Here is a 26494-nt window from a genome sequence, read left to right on the forward strand (position 1 = left end):
CTCCCAACTCTTCTCCCCCCTCCCACAGAACTCCCCTCTCTCCTCCCCTCCTCCCATCCTCCCCTCTCCCCCCTCCCCCCTCCCCTGACTGAGCTCGCCCTCCCCTGACTGAGCCCGCCCTCCCCTCACTGAACCCCCCCCTTGCCCTCAGGAGAAAGTGAGGACTGCAGCAGGTGACATTCCTGATGAAGGGCTTATGCTCAAAATGTCGACTCTGCTGCTCCTCGGACCACCTGTGCTTTTGTAGCTTCTGCTTGCCCTCCCCCCATCCTCAATGAACTTTCCTTAACTCCACCTCCCCCCCCCCCCCCCCCCCCACCCCCACCCCCACCCCCCAACCCCACTTCCCAGTAGTGAACCGTCCCACCCTGCCTAACGTTCTGGAGTTGAGTCCTAACAGACCCGAATGTGATCACTGTTTTCCATCCCACTGTGAGACAGCAAGTTCCCCTCATAGAAAGTGAGGAGTGCAGATGCTGGAGATCAGAGTCGAGAGAGTGGCGCTGGAAAAGCACAGCAGGTCAGGCAGCATTTGAGGAGCAGGAGAGTCGACATTTCGGGCATAAGCCCTTCAGGGAGTTCCCCTCATTTTGCTCAGTGACCTTCGACCTGCCATGTGCTGTCCTGAGCCAAGGAACCTAAAATTTGCTTTGAATTGAGCTGCATTTCCTTGTGACACCTCTTGTTTGAATGGCCGTGAGAGACTCTAATAGTGGCTGGAGAGGAGTGAGAAAATACTGCTTGTAGAACAGGAGCATGGGGATAGCAGGGAGTTCAGTCTGTGTCACTTCAGGGATATAAAGCACACCTGCAGAGTGTTTTTTTTCAGGGTATTCAGCCCAGAGGGTGGGGTGGACATTGTTTATCTGTGTGTGAATAATAGAAGATCCCAAACTTGTCTATCAATATGCAATCATTTTTCAGCTCTGATTCCTTTAAAACTTGGTGAGGCAGCAGTTTATCTCCATGATGATTTTGAAATTGCAAGAAGGGAAAAACTATTTCCTGCCACACAAGTAAAACACCAAGGTAATTTTTCTTAAAATATAATTATAGACCACTTCCAATACCTGGGCATTTTTGCTTGTCTACCTTTTACATTTAGGACTGACTGCCTAGGAACCTCCAACCACAAGGGATGAATGCAGATTTCTCCAGCTTCCTCATTTCCCCTCCCCCCACCTCATCTCAGTCCCAACCCTCAGACTCAGCACCGCCTTCTTGACCTGCAATCTTCTTCCCCACCTCTCCGCCCCCAAAACGTCGATTCTCCTGCTCCTTTGATGCTGCCTGACCTGCGCTTTTCCAGCAACAAATTTTTAAGCTACATTTTACATTTACCAGGTTTGACCATTTTGTGTTGGAATTGAGCACTTGGCTGGAAGCTCAAAGCATCCACCCCCCCCCCACCCCACCCCCTCTCTGGGCTGAATACTCTGAAAAAGACATTCTATAGGTGTGCTTTATATTCCTCAAGTGGTCCAGAGTGAACTCTCTGCTGTCTCCATTGTGACCATTTTGACCCAATCCAATTCTCCGCAGTGTAGTGTCCTTGTTGGGGGTGTGATGGTCCAATGCTAATGGTACAGAAGTGGAAAAATGAAGCAGCGCTGGACTGAGTTTGAAATGTTTTGGGTGGCTTTACTTTACCATAAATACGATGTAAACGTGACCCTGGCGTGCACAGTCTGAAAGCACTGGGAGGTGCCTTTTCAAATCTCCACTCCAATGGGCAGTACAAGCGAACAGAGCTGAGTTTAAAAATAAGTAAATGTCAAATGTTATCCAGATGTCATGAGTAGAAAAGGAAGTGAGTTTTTTTGTGTGTGTTTGTGTGGTGTCAGTTATACTCATCACTGCTCTGTTTTAGAGTGGTTTGGGGAAGCACTTTGTGTTGGAGCAGCAGTGTTGCTAGGCCCCTGGTGATTTTGACTGGAGCCTAGTGTTTATGCTTCATTTGTAAGGCCTGGATTTTGAATTTGCCATGGTGTGTGTCACGACCACAGAAGCTTGGAGAGGCGCTATCGCAATTCACTGTACCTTCTTCAACATGTAGTCACTTTGTGATGTCAGCAGTGCGACAGTCCACTCTGAACACAGCACGCTGCCACAACCAGCAGTGACCAGCTCATCGGCTCTGCTAGGTCTGATTTGAGGGATAAACATTTGGCCAGGACTCTGGGCAGGGCTTCCCTGCTCCTCTTCACAGCCTGGAGGATCCTCCATCCACTTGGAGGATAGACAGGTACTCAAGGTGAACATTTCAGCCGTCCGTGCAGTACTGAGGGATTGCTGTACCGTCCGTGAGAGACTCTGGAATGTGACTAATAGGTGGAAACTGTAGCAGTTTGCTCATCCCCATTCATAATGCTCACATGGAGCCCATTCACCAGTATAGACCAATTGGGCTGAATGGCCTGTTTTGATAGTGGACTATAGAGTCCTCAAAGCAGGGTTGTTGTTGGAAATGTCCAGATTGGTTTTCACAGTGCTCTTGGTGCACTGGACTCATTATAATCCACTTGATGTTCCATTGTATCTGGTTGATTGTTGGGGGGCATCTCCGCCAAGCTTATGGGCAGCACGGTGGCACAGTGGTTAGCATTGCTGCCTCACAGCGCCAGGGACCTGGGTTCAATTCCCGTCTCAGGCGACTGACTGTGTGGAGTTTGCACGTTCTCCCTGTGTCTGCGTGGGTTTCCTCCGGGTGCGCCGGTTTCCTCCCACAGTCCTCAGATGTGCGGGTCAGGTGAATTGGCCATGCTAAATTGCCCGTAGTGTTAGGTAAGGGGTATATGTAGGGGTATGGGTGGGTTGCGCTTCGGCGGGTCGGTGTGGACTTGTTGGGCCGAAGGGCCTGTTTCCACACTGTAAGTAATCTAATCTAATCTCACTTATTGGGTAGTGCAAAACACTCTAGTGCTGTGGGTGGGACTCTTATTTATTCATGGAATGTCCACATCCCCTGTTGCCCTTGAGCTGAGGGCAGTTCAGTGTGGGTCTGGAGTCACGTGTCAACCAGACCATGTAAAGACAGATTTCCATCTGCAAGGACGTTAGTGAACTGCATGAATCCTCCAGAGGTCACCATTAGACATTTAATTAATTTCTATTGAAATCAAATGTCATCTGCCATGGTGGGGGTTTGAACCCCTATCCCCAGAACATTGTCTCTGGATTATTAATGTAAAGTTGCCGTAGTCCCACAGTGACATGTCTGGAGATGGTTTAACCTGAGGGTCATCATGCCTCATGCCACAGCTTGAGAAGGAGAGTCTTTCATGGTAACCTCAGAGTTTAACCCATGCTGTTGACATTGGTCTGCATCACAAACCTGCCATCAGAGTGAGCAGTGATCGTGGAGGGTCAGAGGATTGGAAAATACGATGGATGTGTTTTGAGAAGATTTGTAGCTCTGGTTGAGGTTCTGGATGTAGGTTTGCTCACTGAGCTGGAAGGTTCATTTTCAGACATTTCGTCACCATACTAGGTAACATCAGTGAGCTTCCAGATGGAGCACTGATGGCATGGCCCACTTTCTATTTATATGTTTAGGTTTCCTTGGGTGGATGATGCCATTTCTTGTGGTGATGCAATTTCCTGTTCTTTTTCTCAGAGGGTGATAAATGGGGCCCAAGTCTATGTGTTTGTTGAGAGTTCTGGCTGGAATGGTAGCATCCAAGGAACAGGAAATTCGATGTTTTGGGCATAAGCCCTTCATCAGGAAGGGCTTATGCCCAAAACGTCGAATTTCCTGTTCCTTGGATGCTGCCTGACCTGCTGAGCTTTAACCAGCAACACATTTTCAGCTCTGATCTCCAGCATCTGCAGACCTCACTTTTCACTCACAGTTCTGGTTGGAATGCCATGCTTCTAGGAATTCTCGTGCGTGTCTCTGTTTGGCTTGTCCTAGGATGGGTGTGTTGTCCCAGTCGGAGTGGTGTCCTTCCTTATCCGTATGTAAGGATACTAGTGAGAGTGGGTCATGTCATTTTGTGGCTAGTTTTCTGCCTATTTGTCCAATGTAGTGTTTGCAAGGTATTTTTGATGAACATTGGGAGGTGGTTCCTGATCAGACTGATCTGAGCTTATCACTGACTGTGGTCATGATAAACCTTTGATCTCTCTCAATGGCCCCAAACTGCGAGAGCTTGGAGGCAAACTTTCAAATTACTGTAAAACGTTGATGTTCTTTATCCTGCTTGACGTTATGCAAATAGTCAAATTTGCAAGTTCTGTTCCGAAAGGAAGACAGCTGGAACTGGAAATGTGACAATTCAACATTTACGGAGCCTTGGACAAAGCCTGTGGCATTGCACATTGAATGCTAACATCCTCAACATTGCAGTCTGTTTGGTTCAGTGAATGGAATCATTATCCATTATTGTAAAAATTCACCGGGTTTGCTGATGTCCCTCAGGGAAGAAGATCTCTTCATCCAACCTACACGTGACCACAAAGCAACATAGTGACTCCTGACTATCCTCTGAAATGACCCAGCAAATCCCCCAGCTCAAGGGTAATTTGGGATGCGGCAATTAAAAGATATCACTGTATTAGAATTTCAGAAGCTGACTGCCAACCCAGGAAGGATGCCATGGCTTGGTTGCAGACCTCCACTTGACCCTGAATGGATGGGTTTGCCCACAGTGCAGTGAAGGGGACAGTATTGATGGGAGGCTGTAATATCCAGGAACCTGGATTATGAAGAATACTGTCAAGGGCAGGGACCTGATAGTGTTGATTATCCAGACTGCCAAGAATTGCACCAGAACCAGACATAAGATTATCATTCAGGCTCAATGTCCATCACAAAGAGTGACTCAGCAGCAGTGTTACTGATCGAGCTGGTCAGGTCCTAAAGGACTTAGCTGCTCGACTGGGTCAGCAGCAGGTGGTGAGGGAAACATACCTGATCTCATCCTTACCAATCCTCCAGCTGTAGATGTATCTGTCCATGACAGTATCGATAAGCGTGATCACCGTACAGTCCTTGTGGAGACAAAGTCCCACCTTCACACTTGAGAATACCCTCCACCTTGCTCAATGGGACAGACTTCGAGCAGATCTAGCAACTCAGGACTGGGCATCCATGAGGCACTGTGTGTCATTAACAGCAGTAGAACTGTACTCCAGCACAATCTGTAACCTTGTGGCCCAGCATATCCCCCACTCAACCATTACCATCAAGCCAAGGGATCAACCCTGGTGCAACAGAGAGTGCAGGAGGGCATGCCAGGAGCAGCAGTGGGTATACCCTGAAGATGAGATGTCAACCTGGTGAAGCCACCAAACAGGACAGCTGACATGGCAAACAGCATAGACAGAGCTCAACCATCCCACAACCAGCGGATCAGGTCTAAGTTCTGCAGTCCTGCCACATCCAGTAGTGAATAGGAGTGGACAATTAAACAACTCACTGGAGGAGGAGGCGGCTCCACAAGTATCCCCATCCTCAGTGATGGAGGAGCCCAGCACAGCAGGGCAAAAGAAAAGGCTGAAGGTTTTGCAGCAATCTTGAGCCAGAAGTGCCGAGTGGATGATCCATCTCGGTCTTCTCCAGTGGTCCCCAGCGTTAAAGAAACCAGTCTTCAGCCAATTCGACTCACTTGACTTGACATCAGGAAACATCAGGAAGATACTGCTTCCTGCAGAGACTGTTGGCCCTGACAACGTTCCAGCACAAGTACTGAAGACTTGTGCTCCAGAACGTACTGTACCTCTCGCCAAGCTCTTCAGCTTCAATGCTGTCAATTGTCCAGCAATGTGGAAAATTGCCAAGGTTTGCTCGATCATCTCAAATCTTGACACCATCCAGGGACAAAGCAGCCCTTGCTTGATTGGCACCACATCCACAAACATCCCCTCCCTCCCTCGTCAACGCTCAGTAGCAGCAGTGTGTAATATCTACAAGATGCACTACAGAAATTCACCAAAGATTCTCAAGCAGCACCTTCCAAACCCATGACCACGTCTATCCAGAAGGACACGGGCAGCAGATACATGGGAACTTGTAGTGGGTGGTGTTCCCCTCCAAGCCACTCACTGTCCCCACTTGGAAATATACCGCCGTGCCTTCAATGTTGCTGGGTCAAAAGCCTGGAGGCCCCTCCCAAAGGGCATTATGGATGTACCTACAACCCAAGGATTGCAGTGGTTCAAGGAAGCAGCTCACCACCATCTTCTCAAGGGGCAACTAGGGATGGGCAATAAATGCTGGGCCAGGTTCCATGGATGAACTTGATTTTTAAAAATCTGTTCAGAGAGCAAGTTAATGTTTCAACTCCAATCTGCATCTTACCAAATTCTGACAAAGGCTTATCAGACTCCACGTTTATCTCTTGTTTCTCTCTCCACAGATATGGCCTGACCTGCTGAGTTTCTCCAGCATTTTCTGTCTTTACTATTGATCATTGTTTTTGGATTCTTTCAGTTCCTTGTCTTTGACCCACAGTGTGATCTCAAATGGGTTAAAATTTGTAACTGAAAATGTGTTGCTGGAAAAGCGCAGCAGGTCAGGCAGCATCCAACGAGCAGGAGATTTGTCGTTTCGGGCCAGAGCCCTTCATCAGGAAGGCCCGAAATGTCGAATCTCCTGTTCCTTGGATGCTGCCTGACCTGCTGCGCTTTTCCAGCAACACAATTTCAGCTCTGATCCCCAGCATCTGCAGACCTCACTTTTTACTCTAAAATTTGTAACTATTGAGTGTAACGGGGTTTGTGGTGGTAGCAAAGACCTGTGTCCAAATGTCCAAGCTGAAATGATTACATTACACTCTGTTCAGCTGCTTTATGTGTGTTGCAAATATCTTTTGTGTAAATAGAGTGGAATGTAGTGTTGTAAGTGTTCCAGTTTTGAAATGGGTGAGGGTTTTTAAAACACTCCACAGTTTGGTGATTATCCTCCATCCTCATGGTCGATTCAGTATGTAATGAGGTGGGGGGATGACTAAGGAGCAGTTCAAATTTCCTTTCCTCCTAAAGTTACTGCATATAGCTTTCCCCAAAGCTGCCATTTCTGCGGGATTTTTTTCCTGCTTAACGTGTTGTGAATGGAAGGGTCTGTAGTTCATACAATGCATCATCAGTTCTTCATGTGTGTGAGATTTAGTTTGTAGAGTGCACAAAAACATGAATCTTGTTATGAAAGAAAATTTGGCTTGCTGTGAGACTCCTCGCTTATAGCGAGAATCCATCACTTAACATTCCTATTGATTTGGGCAGGTTAAATGGTGCTGCTTTGTTCACAGGTTAGCAGTTCCCTGGTTGAATGTGTGTACGTGTGCTTCATACTGTGTCTGTAGGCAGTAAAACAGGTTGTGGGGGGCAGAATGTGGGGGCTGCTGTTGCTGATTAAACCCCCAAGGTGTCTCAGGAATAAGCTCAGGCTGCGTTCAGCCGTACGTCCCACACTTAACAGGTTCCATGGTTTATTACAGGCACCGGCATTCACTAGGAATGGCCAGATTTCTTTTTAAAAAGATTATATAATGTCAAACAAATTGTTCCGATGCCTTCGATCTTGCTTCACCATCTGCACTTGTCTGATTCTTAATAAAAAATGGAGATCAGTGTTTCTTTATTCTCTCCTGGAGTTTAGGCTTCACTCATTGCCCCACCCCTAATTGCCCTTGAACCTTGGTCAACTATTTCAGAGAGCAGTTAGGAGTCAACTGTGTTGGTGTGGATCTGGCATCACATGTAGGCCAGGCCGGGGTAAGGATGGCAGATTTCCTTCCCTAAAGGGCATCAGTGATCCAGGTGTTTACAACAATTGATCGTTTCATGGTGATCATTATAGGGACTAGCTTTCAATCACAGATTTTATTAACTGAATTTAAATTCCACCAGTAGTTGTGATGGGAGTTGAACTCCGGTCCATTGAACACTAAGCTGGCCTGTAGTTTACTACTGAAAATGCGTTGCTGGAAAAGCGCAGCAGGTCAGGCAGCATCCAAGGAACAGGAAATTCGATGTTTCGGGCATAAGCCCTTCATCAGGATTCCCGATTCCTGATGAAGGACTTATGCCCGAAACGTCGAATTTCCTGTTCCTTGGATGCTGCCTGACCTGCGCTTTTCCAGCAACACATTTTCAGCTCTGATCTCCAGCATCTGCAGACCTCACTTTCTCCCTGTAGTTTACTAGTCCAATGACATTACCACTACACCATCTGTAACTTCAGTGTTCCTGTCAGAAGTTATGAAGGTGAAAGCACCGTGGTGCTGACAGCCAGTATTCACCTCTCTTAAATGAAGGGGTTTGTCCCCTGGTGTTTGGGGGTGGGGTGGGGGAGGGGGGTAACTGTGTTGTACTGAGAGAGCAGAAAGCTCCATGGACAGTTTGCAGCCTTAGCTGTTGGCCCTCACCGTTCACAGAGGGCTGACCAGTTTATGGTCATCGGCAAATGCAGCAGGGGAGGGAGGATTTATTGGATGCTGTAAGTGGTTATAACCTAGAACACACTGCCCTGATAAGCCAGTGGAAGTGAGGAACTTCCGAAAGTGAGTTGGATAAATACTGGGAGGGAAATCTATCAAGGCTATGGGGAAAGAGCCAGGAAATTGGGACTAATTGGCTCACCCTCCGAGAGGTGCACAGACCTGAATGGTCTGCAGTGATACTCTAGGATGTGGTTGGGATAGCAACTAGCCACCATGCTTCTGAACAGCAGAAAGGAACAGTCCAGCAAGGTCTCCTATAGCTCTCTCAATAACTCCAACCTCCTGCTGAGGTGTAGGGCCGGGGTGGGTGCTGAGTGAGGGATTTTGCTCTAATGCATTTTAGATGATCAGCATGAGAGTCTCGCATGAAGAATGGCCACTCTGAGAGGGGGCTGCTGAGAACAGAGCAGAGCCTGTAAGAGAGCTGCTGTGAAGGAAAGATGAAATAATATAGATCTATATAGCCCAAATTGTCCTCTTGTACAGAACAGGGTGTTGAGCAGCAGTGGTTAGCTGAGCGTGTTCTGCTTTTATTTTTAATTGGGTGTGTGAAGTTCAGAACTGAAGGATTCCGGCAAAGACCTCACCTAGTAGTTAAGTGTTGTTGAGTTATACAGCACAGAAACAGACCCTTTGGCCCATGCTCACCAGAAATCCTAAACTGAACTAGTCCCATTTGCCTGTGTTTGGCCTATATCCCTCTAAACCTTTCCTATCCAAATGTTTTTTTTAAATGTTGTAATTGTACCAGCCTCCTCCACTTTCTCTGGCAGCTCATTCCATACACGCCATCCTCTGTAAAAAAAAAAAGCTGCCCTTTAGGTCCTTTTTAAATCTTTCCCCTCTCACCTGTGCCCTGTAGATCTAGAATCCCATCTCCCCTCCCCAAAAGGGCAAAGTCCTTGGTTATTCACCCTATCCATGCCTCTTGTGATTTTATAAACCCTCAGCCTCTGACGCTCCAGGGAATAAAGTCCAAGCTATCCAGCCCCTCCTTATAACTCAAACCCTTCAGCCTCGGTGACATGCTTCTAAATCATGTTTGCACCTTCTCCAGTTTGGTGATGTCCTGCCTCAGGCAGGGTGGCCCGGATTATATGCAGTTCTTCAGATGTGGCCTTACCAATGTCCTAGAGGTAACAACAATGACTGCAGATGCTGGAAACCAGATTCTGGATCAGTGGTGCTGGAAGAGCACAGCAGTTCAGGCAGCATCCAACGAGCAGTGAAATCGACGTTTCGGGCAAAAGCCCTTCATCAGGAATAAAGGCAGTGAGCTGGAAACATGTCCTGTATAGCAGTGACATGATGTTCCAACTCCCATTCTCCGTACTGTGGATTTGCACTTGTTTTGGTGAAGGGTCCTTCCTGCAATGTTTTCACAACAACAGCAGCTATCTGTCCCAGAAAGGGATTAAGTTACCTCCTTGCTGCAGGTCTGTCTTTTGTTTAACAGATAACAGCATGCAAATTTCCTCCTTTGCATTCCTGAGAGTAAGGTGTGTATTTCCTTCATGGCCAGGCAGCTTTATAGCTGAATATGTGTTGCTGGAAAAGCGCAGCAGGTCAGGCAGCATCCAAGGAACAGGAGAGTCGACGTTTTGGGTATGAGCCTCATGCCTGAAACGTCGACTCTCCTGTTCCTTGGATGCTGCCTGACCTGCTGCGCTTTTCCAGCAACACATTTTCAGCTCTGATCTCCAGCATCTGCAGTCCTCACTTTCTCCAGGCACCTTTATAACCAAGAAGTACTTTGGAAATATCAAGTGGGGATACATTCCCCAAAGTGGGGGTACATTCCCCAAAGTGGGGGTACATTCCCCAAAGTGGGGTTGCATGTTTTGGACTAATCTAGCTGTTTTAATTTCCATACCTTTTTAAGCTTCTAGCAGGGAGAGCTGCCAATTAATTTCCATGTTTGGGTATGGTATCCCTGGTTTTAAACTGTGACAAGAGGCTCTATTTTGTGTATGGTTAATCAGTTTAATACCCAGCTTCTTCATGCTGAGTTCAACTCTCTCCTTGAAGTTAAACTCTTCTCCTGCTCCTTGGATGATGCCTGACCTGCTGCGCTTTTCCAGCAACACATTTTCAGCTCTGATCTCCACATCTACAGTCCTCACTTTCTCCTTAAACTCTCTCCCCCCTCAGCATTCCTTGGAAGAATGGGGCTGGGGGTAATGCAAAGCAAAGAGGATGCAGGTGATGGAGGATCTGGGGTGGGGGGGGGTGGTATATTTGCACAAATAGTTGATGGTGTCAGGGCAGACTGATCAAGCAGCAGCTCAGGTGTAAGGGATCCTGGGCATCGCCTGCACCTGGAGGACCATCAGGCACTGAAAGATGCACTTTGGTCTGCCCTGAAACCTCTGGTCTTCCAGGGCAAGGACCTGACCCTGACTGTGTGTGTTACAGACTGGCACATCCCAAGGTGCAGGACCACGTGCTGAGGGACGTACTAAAGTCTTGGGGCAGCTGCTGCTAAGGCCCAGTGGGGAAAGACCACCATCTGAGGGCTTCCTGCTGAAGGGAAATGGGAGTCCGTTCAGTTATTAGACCCTCCTAGTGCCTCATGTATGTAAATGTCGTCGTCTTTCTGCAGGAGATGCCTTTGGTTTGTTTAAATAGAGTCAAACTCCAATGTTTGTTTCTTTCCTTGGGAATGATACTTTAAGGACTGAACTGCATTGTGAGTATTTGTATGCATCACAATTTTTTTTAATGAATAAAATATATTTTTGAAATAAAATTTTGGGATTCTGAACTCTGAGTACAACAGTAAGTGATGTCTGGCAAAATGTCTCCAAGCCAGCTGTGGGGTCTGATCTAGAGCATCGCATCATTGGGGCCGCTGGGTTAACAATACAGGCAGATGGATCTGGGGAGGAGGAACATCACCCCCTCTCACAGCTTGGAGAGACTGCTATTACACCGTCTAAGCACAGAGCGTTCGAGAGGAGGCTTTGGTGGAGGTTTCCAAATCTCCACTTTTGAGGCATTTGGGAGGGGGGAGGAGCGAGAGGGGGCAAACTTATACTATGCACACGCACACACACTTTGGCAAGCCAGTTTTGAGATTGGGGAGGAGGAGGTTGGGAGCTCAGATACTGGAGAAATTGCGGTGGAAGATTTGATCAGCACTTTCAGTGGAAAAACTGATAAATATCAGAAGGGAAATGACTTTGCAGAACAGTGCGAGGGAACCGGGGGGGAGTGGGGCAGGCTGACACGGGGTGAGGGGGGTGGGAGAGTGAGGCAAGCTGAACTGCTTTTTTGCAGAGAGCTGGCAGTGGGCAGTGACAATCAATGGGCCCTAACTTGCTTTGTGTTGTGTACTGTGTTGAGGATAACTGTTCTAGTTTTAATTTACCCCATCCCTCCAGTTAAACAGTCCTCGGGCACAGACCCTGATGGCACAGTTCCACATTCCGATAAGCGAGCCCTGATTTGTGTGCAGTCCCCTGATGTTTAAACACCAGACTCTCAGATCCCTTTTCCTAAAGTTCTCCATTTGGTTCCCACTCCACTATCTATTCAACCGGGGATTTAACAGAGAACAGATTTCTTGTGGGGTGAAGGAGAGTAGTCAATGCTGCAAGATTTTGTTGTTCTGAATCTGTATATATAATGTATAGATTAAAGAGGGAGATAAAGATTGCAAGCTGTTACTCCTGTGACAGATTGTCATTGGAGCAGGAGTGCAGATGGCTTAGAAATGACAACTCTGATAATATTAATCAAAATTCAACATCAGGAGCAATATATTGGAGAAACTGTACTGAGGCGCAAGTGAGGATTTTCTCACTACAGGATTGAGTGATTCTAGTTTCTGCTCTGAAGTTGATGGACTAGCCGTTTTGAGAGACCATGGACTGTGTTCCCACGTACAGTGAAAGTACCCTTTCTGCATCAGTATGAGACCCGCTGGTATAGAACAAAAACAACAAGGAATACTGGGATAATGCAGGAAAATGGTTTTCAGAATGACAGGATTGTTACAGTGTAGAATGAAAACTTTCAGTCCGGTTTATCTGCACCAGCTCCTCAAGTAAGCCTTGTTACCTCTTCGAGAGTCTAGTGCTGGAAAAGCGCAGCAGGTCAGGCAGCATCCGAGGAGCAGACTCCTGATAAGGGGCTTTTACCCGAAACGTCAACTCTCCTGCTCCTCGGATGCTGCCTGACCGGCTGTACTTTCCCAGCACCACACTCTCGACTCCGATCTGCAGTCCTCACTGTCTCCTCATTACCCCATTCCACTCTCCCACCTTTTCCCCTATAACCCTGAGCACTATTTCTACTTGAATAACCATTCAATGCCCCTCTTGACTGCCTCCATGAACCTGCCTCCACACCGTACTCTAGTAGGCAGCAGAAGCAGAGGTTAGGAGAGAGTATAACCCGGGGTGGGAGGGCTCTTTGATGTTGGTCGCCTTCCCAAGGCACTGAGAAGTGGAGATGGAGTCAATGAATGGGAGGTTTGTTTGTCTGATGGACTGGGCTGTGTTCACAGCTCCCTGCAGTTTCTTATGGTCCTGGGTAGATCAGTTGCCATGCCAAGCTATTGTACATCCCAGTAGAATGTATGATCCAATTTATGTCTGTGGACTGGCCATTCATCCTCCTCCCAACAGATGCTAGCCCTCTGGGTCCGTTTTCTTTACAAACACTAAACCCTGACTAGGATCAATGCATAACCACAGTAAGGGTTCTTATGTGTGCGCTGTCCCTCCCTGGTGAACAGTTTGCCTATATACTGATTCGGCTTCACAGGGGGGCAGAGGTTTTGGTAAGAGTTCTTATCTGGAATGCAGGAACCGCCTTGTTTTATCAGGGCCACTCAGGGGTTGCTCAATGGTTGGAAATGTGTGGTCTCTTGTTGATTCACCAGACTGTTTCCTGTGAGTTGCACAGGTGACCTGATGAACTCTGACTTTTAAGCTCAAACTTCAACACCTCTGCAGCGTTTGTCTGTGCACCGGGTGTCAGCAGGTGAATTCTCTGGTCAACGATGGTTACTTCTGTAATAATTCCACAATAAAACTGTGCTGTGTCAACGCCTACAATCCCTCATAGCTGTTCAAATGTAAACACAGCACGAGTTAGGTCAGCAGCAGAAATACAGTCACCCACACCACACTCAGTTCATACTGTAACTGCTTGGCTGTCGTATTGTTAACTGCTTGGAATGATGAATAAGTAAATTGGAATCATCTTTTGCACTATTGAGTAACTGATCAAAGATGAGATTTAACCAGTGATTCGTAGGCAGGTCAAATTCCTTTTGCAAAATCATCTTTGTCCATTTTGAAACACTTGTTCATTGTCAAGTGAGGTGAATTTTCAGGCATATTCTGTTTTGGCTAATGTGCTAGATGGCCGGTTTGTGACAGAGAGTGACACCAACAGCATGAGTTCAGTTTCCACACCAGCCCAGGTTCCCATCAAGGGCTCTCTCCTCTCCCTTCCTCTGAGCTGTGGTCACCCTCAGGTTAAACCACCCTCTGTAACAAGAGAGCAGTCCTGTGGAAGTGTAGTGATTTCACAATTGATCAGGCTGTGAGTGAGGCTGGCACTTGGCTGCAGTTAGTGCAGACTCCATCCTGCCAGCTGTTAGGCAGTTACACGGAGGGCAAGGGTGACTCCAGGCTTCCTTCCCCTTCCCCACCTTTGACGAGTAGCTGAAAGGCTCAGAGAAATGTGAACTTGTAAAGTGAGCCCGAGACTGAGGGACACAGCTGGTTAAGCACCAAGGGTGGGAACTGTTCCTCTGATATCTGCACAGTGCTTTCCAGTTCCCAATTCTGAGCCTTGACAAACATCAGGGAGCTGTCGTGAGGATTCAGAATGATCAACGGCAGTGTTAAGGCTGGGGCACTGTACTGTGCTCACTGAAAAGATTCATCACTGATCCACCAGCGTGGTTTGAGGTTTTTGGGAAGTTTGCAGGAGGCAAAAGGCAGAGGTCATGCAAAATGTAATTAATTTTCCACCTTGAGAAACTTGGCTTGCAATTCCTCTCCTTTTTCTCAGCCTTCCACATGCACACGGTGTCTTTGATTTTCTGACAAGGTATGAAAGTACAGATTTCTCGCTGATTGAAATGATTTTGTAATGAGTTTCTTAACGACCACACAGTGTGAAAATATGGGTAAATAGGTTGCTCAGAAAAGACATCGCTGGATTTGATATTTTGTCCCTTAAATTGTGTCTCATTTTGCTTTTCTCCCAAGTTGTCTAATGGGATGATCAACTCCACAATTATGAGATCGGAATGAAGGGAAATTGGTATTAACTATATTCCCGTAATAAAGATTGAACAGTAAATCTTTGCAACATTTGCCACACTGGTATTTCTTAAAAACAAAATTGCCTGGTGATGGGGAAAGAGAGAATGTGGAAGTAACAAAGTGACTGTTTGGAAGGGCCCCAAGGGCAGGCTGGGCTGAACGGCCTCCATCAGTATTGCTCTAGTCTGGGAACTGGTAATCCTTTCTCATTTTCTTCTCTGCATTCAACGTAATGTCCGTGCTTCTAAATATCACCAAACCCTGCAAACGCAACAGACAATTGCTTGGCCCTTATTTGAAATGATGGGGCTCATATAAAGGGCATTTTCAACACCTTGCAACCTCCAATCCCAGTCAGGAATTAACACCACAATGACCTAACCTACCTACCCCTATAACAACTGGGATGTTAAACTGCATATTCCCACTGCAGAGCAATTGCTGAACCCAACTAAACAAAATGTAAGAGGGTTTATTGTTGGTTTCTGTTAATCATTCTTGTCCTGACAAAACATTAACTTGAGCCTTAGGAGCAGAGTTTCCATGACTGACTGTGGGGGGGTGGGGGGCACATTTGGGCGCGTGTAGAGGGTGTTTATTGGGGGGGGGGGGGGGTGTGTAAGTATGTGTGGTGTGGGAGGGGGGTGTGGGTGTGGGTGTGGGAGGGGGGTGTGGGTGTGGGTGTGGGAGGGGGGTGTGGGTGTGGGTGTGGGAGGGGGGTGTGGGTGTGGGTGTGGGAGGGGGGTGTGGGTGTGGGTGTGGGAGGGGGGGTGTGGGTGTGGGAGGGGGGTGTGGGTGTGGGTGTGGGAGGGGGGTGTGGGTGTGGGTGTGGGAGGGGGGTGTGGGTGTGGGTGTGGGAGGGGGGTGTGGGTGTGGGAGGGGGGTGTGGGTGTGGGTGTGGGTGTGGGAGGGGGGTGTGGGTGTGGGAGGGGGGTGTGGGTGTGGGTGTGGGTGTGGGAGGGGGGTGTGGGTGTGGGTGTGGGAGGGGGGTGTGGGAGGGGGGTGTGGGAGGGGGGTGTGGGTGTGGGAGGGGGGTGTGGGAGGGGGGTGTGGGTGTGGGAGGGGGGTGTGGGTGTGGGAGGGGGGTGTGGGTGTGGGTGTGGGAGGGGAGTGTGGGTGTGGGAGGGGTGTGGGTGTGGGTGTGGGAGGGGTGTGGGTGTGGGAGGGGGGTGTGGGGAGGGGGGTGTGGGAGGGGGGTGTGGGAGGTGTGGGAGGGGGGTGTGGGGTGTGTGGGAGGGGGGTGTGGGGTGTGTGGGTGTGGGAGGGGGTGTGGGTGTGGGAGGGGTGTGGGGGTGTGGGGGTGTGTGGGTGTGGGGGGGGTGTGGGGGGGGTGTGTGGGTGTGGGAGGGGTGTGTGGGTGTGGGAGGGGTGTGTGGGTGTGGGAGGGGTGTGTGGGTGTGGGTGTGGGAGGGGGGTGTGGGTGGGGGGTGTGTGGGTGTGGGTGGGGGGTGTGGGAGTGGGTGGGGGGTGTGGGGTGTGTGGGTGTGGGAGGGGTGTGTGGGTGTGGGTGGGTGGGGTGTGGGGGTGTGTGGGTGTGGGAGGGGTGTGTGGGTGTGGGTGGGGTGTGGGTGGGGTGTGTGGGTGTGGGTGGGGTGTGTGGGTGTGGGTGGGGTGTGTGGGTGTGGGTGGGGTGTGTGGGTGTGGGAGGGGTGTGTGGGTGTGGGAGGGGTGTGGGGGTGTGGGTGTGGAGGGGTGTGTGGGTGTGGGTGTGGGGTGTGGGAGTGGGTGGGGGGTGTGGGAGTGGGTGGGGGGTGTGGGAGTGGGTGTGGGAGGGGTGTGTGGGTGTGGGAGGGGTGTGTGGGTGTGGGAGGGGTGTGTGGGTGTGTGGTGGGTGTGGTGGGTGTGTGGGTGTGGGGGGGGGGGTGTGTGTGTGGTGGGTGTGTGGGTGTGGGGGGGGGGGTGGGTGGGTGTGGGTGTGGGGGGTGTGGGGTGTGGGTGTGGGTGGGGTGTGTGGGTGTGGTGTGGGGTGTGTGGGTGTGGGTGGGGTGTGTGGGTGTGGGAGGGGTGTGTGGGTGTGGGAGGGGTGTGGGGGTGTGGGTGTGGGGGTGTGGGTGTGGGAGGGGTGTGTGGGTGTGGGTGTGGGGTGTGTGGGTGTGGGAGGGGGGTGTGGGTGTGGGTGTGGGAGGGGGTGTGGGTGTGGGAGGGGGGTGTGGGTGTGGGTGTGGGAGGGGGGTGTGGGAGGGGGGTGTGGGTGTGGGAGGGGGGTGTGGGAGGGGGGTGTGGGTGTGGGAGGGGGGTGTGGGTGTGGGAGGGGTGGGTGGGTGTGGGAGGGGTGTGGGAGGGATGTGGGTGGATGTGTGGGTGTGGGAGGGGTGTGGGTGTGGGTGTGGGTGAGGGAGGGGTGTGGGTGGATGTGTGGGTGTGGGAGGGGTGGGTGTGGGTGTGGGAGGGGTGGGTGTGGGTGTGGGAGGGGTGTGTGTGTGTGGGAGGGATGTGGGAGGGGTGTGTGTGTGTGGGAGGGATGTGGGAGGGGTGTGGGAGGGATGTGGGAGGGGTGTGTGTGTGTGGGAGGGATGTGGGAGGGGTGTGTGGGTGTGGGAGGGATGTGGGAGGGTTGTGGGTGTGGGTGGGGTGTGGGTGAGGGAGGGATGTGGGTGTGGGAGGGATGTGGGTGGATGTGTGGGCGTGGGAGGGGTGTGTGTGTGGGGGTGTGGGTGGAGGAGGGGTGTGTGTGGGTGGGGTGTGTGGGTATGGGAGGGGTGGGTGAGGGTGGGGTGTGTGAGGGTGCGTGTATGTATGTCTGTGGGGGGTAGGGGTGTGTATGTGTGTGGGGGGTAGGGGTGTGTATGTCTGTGGGGGGTAGGGGTGTGTATGTGTGTGGGGGGGTTAGGGGAGACTGTATGTGTGTGGGGGTAGGGGTGTGTATGTGTGTGGGGGGTAGGGGTGTGTGTGTGTGTGGGGGGTAGGGGTGTGTGTGTGGGGGGTAGGGGTGTGTGTGTGGGGGGGGTAGGGGTGTGTATGTGTGTGGGGGGTAGGGGTGTGTATGTGTGTGGGGGGTAGGGGTGTGTGTGTGTGGGGGGGTAGGGGTGTGTATGTGTGTGGGGGGGTAGGGGTGTGTATGTGTGTGGGGGGGGTAGGGGTGTGTGTGTGGGTGGGGGAGGGGTGGGTGTGTGGGTGGGGGAGGGGTGGGTGGGGGAGGGGTGGGTGTGTGGGTGGGGGAGGGGTGGGTGGGGGAGGGGTGTGTGTGTGTGGGGGGGGTGTGTGTGTGGGTGGGGGGGGTGTGTGTGTGGGTGGGGGAGGGGTGTGTGTGTGGGGGGGGAGGGGTGTGTGTGTGTGGGGGAGGGGTGTGTGTGTGGGGTGGGAGGGTGTGTGTGGGGGGGGAGGGGTGGGTGGGTGTGGGGGGGGAGGGAGGGGTGGGTGGGTGTGTGGGGGGAGGGAGGGGTGGGTGGGTGTGTGGGGGGTTAGGTGGGTGTGTGTGGGGGGGGTAGGTGGGTGTGTGTGGGGGGGGTAGGTAGGTGTGTGTGTGGGGTGGGTGTGGGTGTGTGTGGGTGTGTGTGGGGTGGGTGTGTGTGTGTGGGTGTGTGTGTGTGTGTGTGGGGTGGGTGTGTGTATGGGAGAGGCGGGTGTGTGGGGGGGGGTGTGGGGAATGCGTGGGAGGTGTGTTTGTGTGTATGTGGGAGGGGTGTGTGAGTGGGGGGTATAGTTGGGGTTGTGGGGGGGTGTGTAGGTGGGTAGGGGGTGTTAAAGAGTAAATGTTTGTTTAGTTGGAGAAAGGTGAAAACCCACCAATCAGAGGGAGGGCTGTGTAACAGAATAAGCTGTTCTTCAATAATGCTTAAAAAGTACAGGAGGAATTTAAAATACATCTGAAAGTTGTGGTCTGATTCTGCCTTAGATAAGACTGACTAAAATCAATGAAGTATCTCAATTATCCTTTTTTCGACTGAATGAATTTTTAATTTTGAGAAATATTGAATTTATTATTTTGGAAGATGCCCTCGTGATCTGGTTTAATCCATCAATCACTCAGTACACCAAGGAGAAAGCTAAAATCCTTTCCTTGTCCAAATGTTTAATTCATTGTTAACCCCCCCCCCCCCCAAGCCCAACATTATATTTTTGTTTGTGTGCAGTTATTTTTGTCAACCTGCTCCATATTCGTACTGCAGGGTTTGGGCAGTTTAATCTGTCCCTCCTTTATTTGAATCTGTCTCCCCTTTATTTGAATCTGTCTCCCCTTTATTTGAATCTGTCTCCCTTTGTGTTACAGCAGGTGGCTTTTTAAAAGTAGTTCAAGACGGTGTTTCTCCTGATGGGCAGCTTCTTGAGGCTTGACGTGAAATATCTGTCGATCTCTTTGTTCTCTGAGGCTGTCCGACTGGTATCCCTAAGGAGTTGCGTTTTATTTTTGACTGCAAGGCAGGTTCTAAAGAGCAGCATGAAAGTGCAGCTTGGATTCCCTCAGCCTGCCTTTTAGAGAGAGGGACAGCAGAGCATTTCAATGCGATAATTTTACAAGTGAATTTACACAAAATTATCTTGGCCATGCATTTGTGAATCATTCTGTCTTTTTGTACTTGGTGATCAGGAATTGTGCAGACAGTCATAACAACAAGATTTGTTTAATTCTTGTAACATCCTCTTCCCCCTCAACAAATTATTTCATTCATTTGGAACCTGGCATCTTTATTCAGAGGGTGAAGGCAAGAAAATTTGCCAAAGGTTCCAATCTCTCGAGTCACAAGATAATGCGTTTTGGAGTCATGTTGTTAATTTAGTAATCTAAGTTCATAGGAAACTACTTTATGCCTGTAGCAAAATGTCAAAATAGTTTCGAAAAGGTCTTGTTTTTCTTTCCCCTCGTGAACAGGGGCCTATGGAATGTACTAGAAAGACTGTTGGGCCTTCAGATTTTTTCGACTTGCTCAAGTCTTAGTCAGTTTCAATACATTTCTTCGCAATTACAGCCCTGAGAGAGTCATGGTATGAGGGGATTCAGCTGACTATCACTAATCCTTAAATCATTTCCTTTCCCAATACACTGCCAACATTGAGGTTGGAGTGACAATTGTAAATGGATGTTTTCACCTCCTGTTTGTTGTTGACTTGATTAGTTAATCATCTATAAATAAACCTTCGTAATCCAAGGTAGAGACAAGCCAGTTTACATTTGTATGTGTGGTGTACTCTGTATTTGTGGGTTACATTCCTGACGTCTAACTGGGCTTTCTCTTTGTCCTTGCCAATAGGCTCAGGCTGCTTTATACAATGAGCGTGGCTGGTTGATGGGAGAGTGAGTCTGTCTCCAAGCAAGGCAGATGAAGGCTCTGGTATGGCTTGTGTGGTCAGGAGAGTTCAGTGGTTAGATTTTAAAGAATAATCACCAGGTGCTTTGGAATTTCGAAAGTGGAGCTCTCCACCTGTTGAGTATTCTGGTCATTTCGATGCAATAGGATCGTGTCATGGCTGTTGAAGAGCAACTGTTAAAGGAGTGGTGGAGTTGACTTTTTGGATTCTTGGTTGTGTGAAAGAGGAGAGAATGTTAGTATCAGGTGTGCTGCTGAATGTTGTCGTTAAAAAAAGCCTTGCAGTTATTTGGCATCTTTCACCACCACTGGATGTCCCAAAGTGCTCTATAGCTAATGATGAAACGTTACAGTGTAGTCACTGTTATCATAAGACCAGAAGACATCGGAGCAGAAATAGACCATTCAGCCCATTGAGTCTGCTTTGCCATTCACAGAGACTGTGGCTGAAGGAGGAAGTGAGGTAGCCAGCTTGTCCACAATATGCTCCCACAGACAGCAGTCTGGTGGTGGCTGGGTGATACTTCCAGTTTGTGTGTGATCTTGGTTGAAGGAGATGTAGTGCCCAGGGAACTAGGAGCTCTTCCCTACTCTCCTTCGGAATTGTACTGTGGGATCTTTTATATCCACACATGACTGCCCCATTTAATGGCTATCTTTAAAACAAAATTTATCAGAGACACTCCCTCACTGCTTCACTGCAAGTTTAGGCTCGATGTGTGCACTTCAGTCTCTGAGTGGGATTCGAACCTGAAACTGTGCCCATCAGTGAGAGTGCTACTTTCTGAAATGGCTGGTGGAGGTAGGAAGCTGTCTGTAAAGCAAGTACATACGTGGATCCAAAACACCAGCCGCACAGGCGCGCGCACGGTGCTGCAGTTATTCAGCTGGGCTGGTGAACAGAGAGACAAGGTCCTCAAATGTCCTGAAACATTAATACAGTTCCTCTCTCTACAGATGCTGCCAGACCTGCTGAGTTTCTCCAGCACTTTACGTGTGCTGGAGACTTGAAACAAACACTCGGTGTTATTCACGTGCTGGAGCTCAAACACAAGCCCTGGCCACTGAAGTAATCTGAGGGTGATCGGTTTGTAATCAGTCATGTATTCTGGTGCATGTCCCATCCAGATGAGCCCCCAGCCTGCCCTGCTTTGGTACCTCTCTCCTTGTGTCTGAGGGAGTGGCCTGTGCATCTGCCGTGAGGTCTTTATGCAGCGTTCTCCCCCAGCATTGAAGCATCTTGTTTAACTATAAAGGGGTCACCTTCCCACCTTCTGGCGCCATTTAAATTTGATTCGACACAGCAGTTTTCTCCATTTCATTGTATCCAAACAATGGGGACAGGACCAGGCCATTCAGCCCTTCAAATCTGTTCTTTCTGCTGACACTTCTAGTGTTGCCTTTTCTCCATATCTCTCAATACCAGTAAAACAAATCCATCAACCCCTTATTTCCCGCAGACAGTTGATGTTGTATTTGTCATTTGCAGGAGAGTTCCAGACTTCTTGTTTGCTTTTTCTGTGTGAAAATGTTTGTTGATTTCTCTCCTGAGAGATCAGCTCCTTTTTTTTAAGATACTCTGTCCCACCCCAGATGACTAGGAGGTAGTTTTTTTCCCCACCCCTCTGTCACATCAGGGATTCCCTGGGAAAGGCCTGTGTTCTGGTTCTCTCTCTCTCTGCTCCCTGTCCATTTTGAAGTGATGCTGGCTGCAGTGGTGCAAGGTGGAAGCAGCTTCTGTCCAGTGAGTACCGCTGCACAGGGGAAGAGCAGTGATGTTAAAAATAAGCCTGGTGCCAGTCTGTCTTCGGTGGGGCTTTTAACCTGTCATCGTAAACTGCTCGCTGCTAAATTGATGTGGTCTTTTGAGCTGTCTTAGAATCTGCCCGAGAGTTGTCTCGGTCTCGTAACTCATTGGCCCCCAGCAGTCCCACTGTTCGTGGGAAGTACAAATCCAAACTCAGCAGGTTGTCAAAGTCTGGCCTGTGTAATGCAGAGGGCCTTATTCTCTGTGATGGTGGGGACATTGGAACTGGCCCTTGAGACTCCTAACCCCTTTTTAAGGTTCGCCTCTGATGCCAGTTTGAGGCATCCCAAGTGTGAGGAGAAAGTGAGGACTGCAGATGCTGGAGATCAGAGCTGAAAATATGTTGCTGGAAAAATGCAGCAGGTCAGGCGGCATCCAAGGAGCAGGAGAATTGACGTTTCAGGCATGTCCGAAATGTCGAATTTCCTGTTCCTTGGATGCTGCCTGACCTGCTGCGCTTTTCCAGCAACACATTTGCATCCCAAGTGTGACCCCACTTGAGTACCTCGTGTCAGAGGGAAAGTTAACCCTTTGTGTGTGTGTGGTGGGGGGGGGGTTGATTTGTGAGTGGAAGGGTGTGGGCAGTGAGAGATGGAATGGGAAAGTGTGAGAGTAGGGGGTAGACTGAGAGAGGTGAGGGAGGGGGTTGTATACAGTAATGAGTAGGGGGAGGGGTAAAGTGGTTTCTGTTGCTGAGGGGTCATGTTGCCTCTCCGCTGCATTGGGCAGGGTGAAGAGAGCCCTGGGCTTGTGGATGACGGTGTCTACAAATCACTGGATACTCCCATTGAGCTGAGCATATGGAATTAGACTGGCTCTCCCATTCTTTTTCCAACTCTTTTCAAGACAGGTTTAATCGTACAGTTATAGAGTCATAGAGAGGTACAGCACAGAAACAGACCCTTCGGTCCAACCTGTCCATGCCAACCAGATATCCCAACCCAATCTAGTCCCACCTGCCAGCACCCGGCCCATATCCCTCCAAAACCTTCCAGATGTCTTTTTAAATGTACCAGCCTCCACCACACCATCTGGCAGCTCATTCCATACACGTACCACCCTCTGTGTGAAAAAGTTGCCCCTTCGGTCTCTTTTATCTCTTTCCCCTCTCACCCTAAACCTATGACCTCTAGTTCTGGACTCCCCGACCCCAGGGAAAAGACTTTGTCTATTTATCCTATCCATGCCCCTCATAATTTTGTAAACCTCTATAAGGTCACCCCTCAGCCTCCGACACTCCAGGGAAAACAGCCCCAGCCTATTCAGCCTCTCCCTGTAGCTCAGATCCTCCAACCCTGGCAACATCCTTGTAAATCTTCTCTGAACCCTTTCAAGTTTCACAACATCTTTCCAATAGGAAGGAGACCAGAATTGCACGCAATATTCCAACAGTGGCCTAACCAATGTCCTGTACAGCCGCAACATGACCTCCCAACTCCTGCACTCAATACTGTCGCCAATAGAGGAAAGCATACCAAACGCCTTCTTCACTATCCTATTTACCTGCGACTCCACTTCCAAGGAGCTATGAACCTGCACTCCAAAGTTTCTTTGTTCAGCAACACTCCCTAGGACCTTACCATTAAGTGTATAAGTCCTGCTAAGATTTGCTTTCCCAAAATGCAGCACCTCGCATTTATCTGAATTAAACTCCACCTGCACTTCTCAGCCCATTGGCCCATCTGGTCCAGATCCTGTTGTAATCTGAGGTAACCCTCCTCGCTGTCCACTATATCTTCAATTTTGGTGTCATCTGCAAACTTACTAACTGTACCTCTTATGCTCGTGTCCAAATGATTGTAAATGACAAAAAGTAGAGGGCCCAGCACCATTTTTGGGGGGATGTGTTGTTTTCTCATGGAGAGGGTTAGCCAAGCAGCTCTAAGTGTCGGCTGGTATGGATCTGACGCAGATTCCAGCCCAGACAGACAGACAGACAGACAGTGTACCTTCGAGGCAGTGTGTAACATTACCATGTGATGTTCTGCTATAAACTGCTCTCACACACACTCCTTGCAATGGAGTGTGCAATCAGTTGGTCAGTTGTTAGAATCACAGAATCGTTACAGCACAAAAACAGGCCATTCAGCCCATCGTCTGTGCCAGCTCTCCCCATTAGTATCGTGACTTATTGCCTTTGTCTCCATACACTTTGTTTCTTTTTCAATCGTTGTCAGATGCCCGCCAATATTATTGACATTCAGTTGGTTTCCATAATGTGAGCCATTCGCTGCAGTGTGTCCACAGCACGTTCCTCAGACACTGAGTGGTGTAAGATTGGGGGATTTAGGTGTGGAATTCCCAAGGGACTCGCTCACTGTCTGCTGTTCCTGGATTGGTAATGTTTGCTTGTTTTGGTATTGGAAGCGCAGCCAGTGGGAGTGGTACACGCACTATACATAGAGAGTTGTCTAACTAACATATTCAGAAACTCCAGTGGGTTGGAGATTTGCTGAAAAATCTGTTTCATATCACACGCATTTTGATTAAATTTATCCTCATGCTGTACTTTGTTTTTGAATTAGAACAGTGATTGACATCTCCTTGAAACAGATAGGAACTTGTGCTTCTGGTTTGGAAGATTTGTAGAATAATCTCCACTTCAGGACTGAGCGGGTGGCATTTCATTGCAACACCAGCGCAATGTTGTTGGTGTAAACTCAGGCACTCAGCTACCTGGACAGGTGAATATCAATTTAAAAACTCCTCCAGCTATATTCAAAGCAAGAGAAATCTTAAACATCTATCCCTTAATCACCATTCACCCCTGTCTCAGTGCTTCTGGAAAGTTCTATGCACAAAATGGTTGCCATTCTTTCCCACGTGCTGAAAAATGTGCACTGATCATGGCCAAGCCTAGGTTTAGAATACCTGCATAAATACATGACAGATCAAAACCAGTTCTTGTTAAGAACATTTTTCAAAACTAGATGAAAGGAAAGTCTTATTTGTAGCCATAACAATGTAAATACTTTTTATCTTTTCTGTTAAACATTGGTATACTCCATTTGGGATGAAAGAGTTCTCATGCAAGATGTAGGAGCAGGATTAGGCCATTTGGCCCATCAACTCTGGTCTGCCATTCATTGAGCTCCTGGCTGATCTGATCATCCTCAACCCCCACTTCCTGCCTTTCCCCTTGATTCCCTTCTTGAGTAAAAATCTGTCTGTCTCAGCCTCGAATATACTTAATGACCCAGCCTCAACAGCCCTCTGCAGTAAGGAATGGTCCAAATTCACTCCCCTCTGAGAGAAGGAATTCCCCCTCATCTCTATCTCAACGGGCAATTCCTTACTGAGGTGATGCCTCTCCGATCCTGGATTCTCCAAACCTAACATGTAAAGCCCCAAAAAATCTTATGTTTCACTTTTCATTCTTCTGTATTCTAACAAGTACAGGCCTAATCTCCTCAACCTGTTCTCCTGTGACAATCCCTCCAAACCCATTACCACCCGAGTGGGCCTTCTCTGGACTGCCTCTTTCCCCCTTTTAGAATAAAATCGACTGTCTAGAAAAATGGGTCCATAGTTTTGGGATAAAGGGTTGGCTGTTTACTGCAAAAATTAATTACGGGGCTGTGAATTTCCAGAGCTCTCGACATCTGAAAGCTGTGGACAGCCTGTTATTTGATGTGGTCAGTGCAGAGATCAGTGGATCTTTGAACATGGAAGGAATTGAGGGATATGAGGATCAGGTGAGAACTGGAACAAAGCTGGGAGTTCAGCCGTGATCTCTGTGGACGGTGCAGGATGGGTACATGGCTTATAGAACATAGAAACATACAGCGCAGTACAGGCCCTTTGGCCCTCAATGTTGCGCCGACCGAAGCCTACCTAACCTACACTAGCCCAATAACCTCTATATGCTTATCCAATGCCCGCTTAAATGACCATAAAGAGGGAGAGTCCACCACTGCTACTGGCAGGGCATTCCATGAACTCACAACCCACTGAGTAAAGAATCTACCCCTAACATCTGTCCTGTACCTACCACCCCTTAATTTAAAGCTGTGTCCCCTAGTAACAGCTGACTCCATTAGCAGAAAAAGGTTCTCACTGTCAACCCTATCTAAACCCCTAATCATCTTGTACACCTCTATCAAATCTCACCCCTAAACCTTCTTTTCTCCAATGAGAACAGCCCCAAGTGCCTCAGCCTTTCCTCATATGATCTTCCTACCATACCAGGCAACATCCTGGTAAACCTCCTCTGCACTCGTTCCAGTGCCTCCACATCCTTCCTATAGTATGGTGACCAAAACTGCACACAATACTCCAGATGAGGCCGCACCAGAGTCTTATACAACTGCAACATGACCTCAGGACTCCGGAACTCAATTCCTCTACCAATAAAGCCCAGTACACCATATGCCTTCTTCACAGCACTATTTACCTGGGTGGCAACTTTCAGAGATCTGTGTACATGGACACCAAGATCCCTCTGCTCACCCACACTACCAAGTAGCCTACCATTAGCCCAGTAATCCATCTTCTTGTTACTCCTACCAAAGTGAATGACTTCACACTTAGCTACATTGAACTCCATTTGCCACCTTTCTGCCCAGCTCTGCAACTTATCTATATCCCGCTGTAACCTGCCACATCCTTCTTCACTGTCCACAACTCCACCGACTTTCGTATCATCCACAAACTTGCTCACCCTCCTCCAGGTCATTTATAAAAATGACAAACAGCAATGGTCCCAAAACA

The 26494-nt window shown here is 49.0% G+C and overlaps 1 protein-coding gene across 1 annotated transcript in view; it reads left to right on the top strand.

Annotated features, from left to right (window-relative positions):
• Window positions 1-26494, top strand: part of LOC132819905 (sprouty-related, EVH1 domain-containing protein 2-like) — a 103510-nt gene that overhangs the window by 765 nt on the left and 76251 nt on the right. The gene's annotated exons all lie outside the window — the stretch shown is intronic.

The sequence above is a fragment of the Hemiscyllium ocellatum genome, chromosome 10 (genome assembly GCF_020745735.1).
Source record: "Hemiscyllium ocellatum isolate sHemOce1 chromosome 10, sHemOce1.pat.X.cur, whole genome shotgun sequence".
Classification (NCBI taxonomy): domain Eukaryota; kingdom Metazoa; phylum Chordata; class Chondrichthyes; order Orectolobiformes; family Hemiscylliidae; genus Hemiscyllium; species Hemiscyllium ocellatum.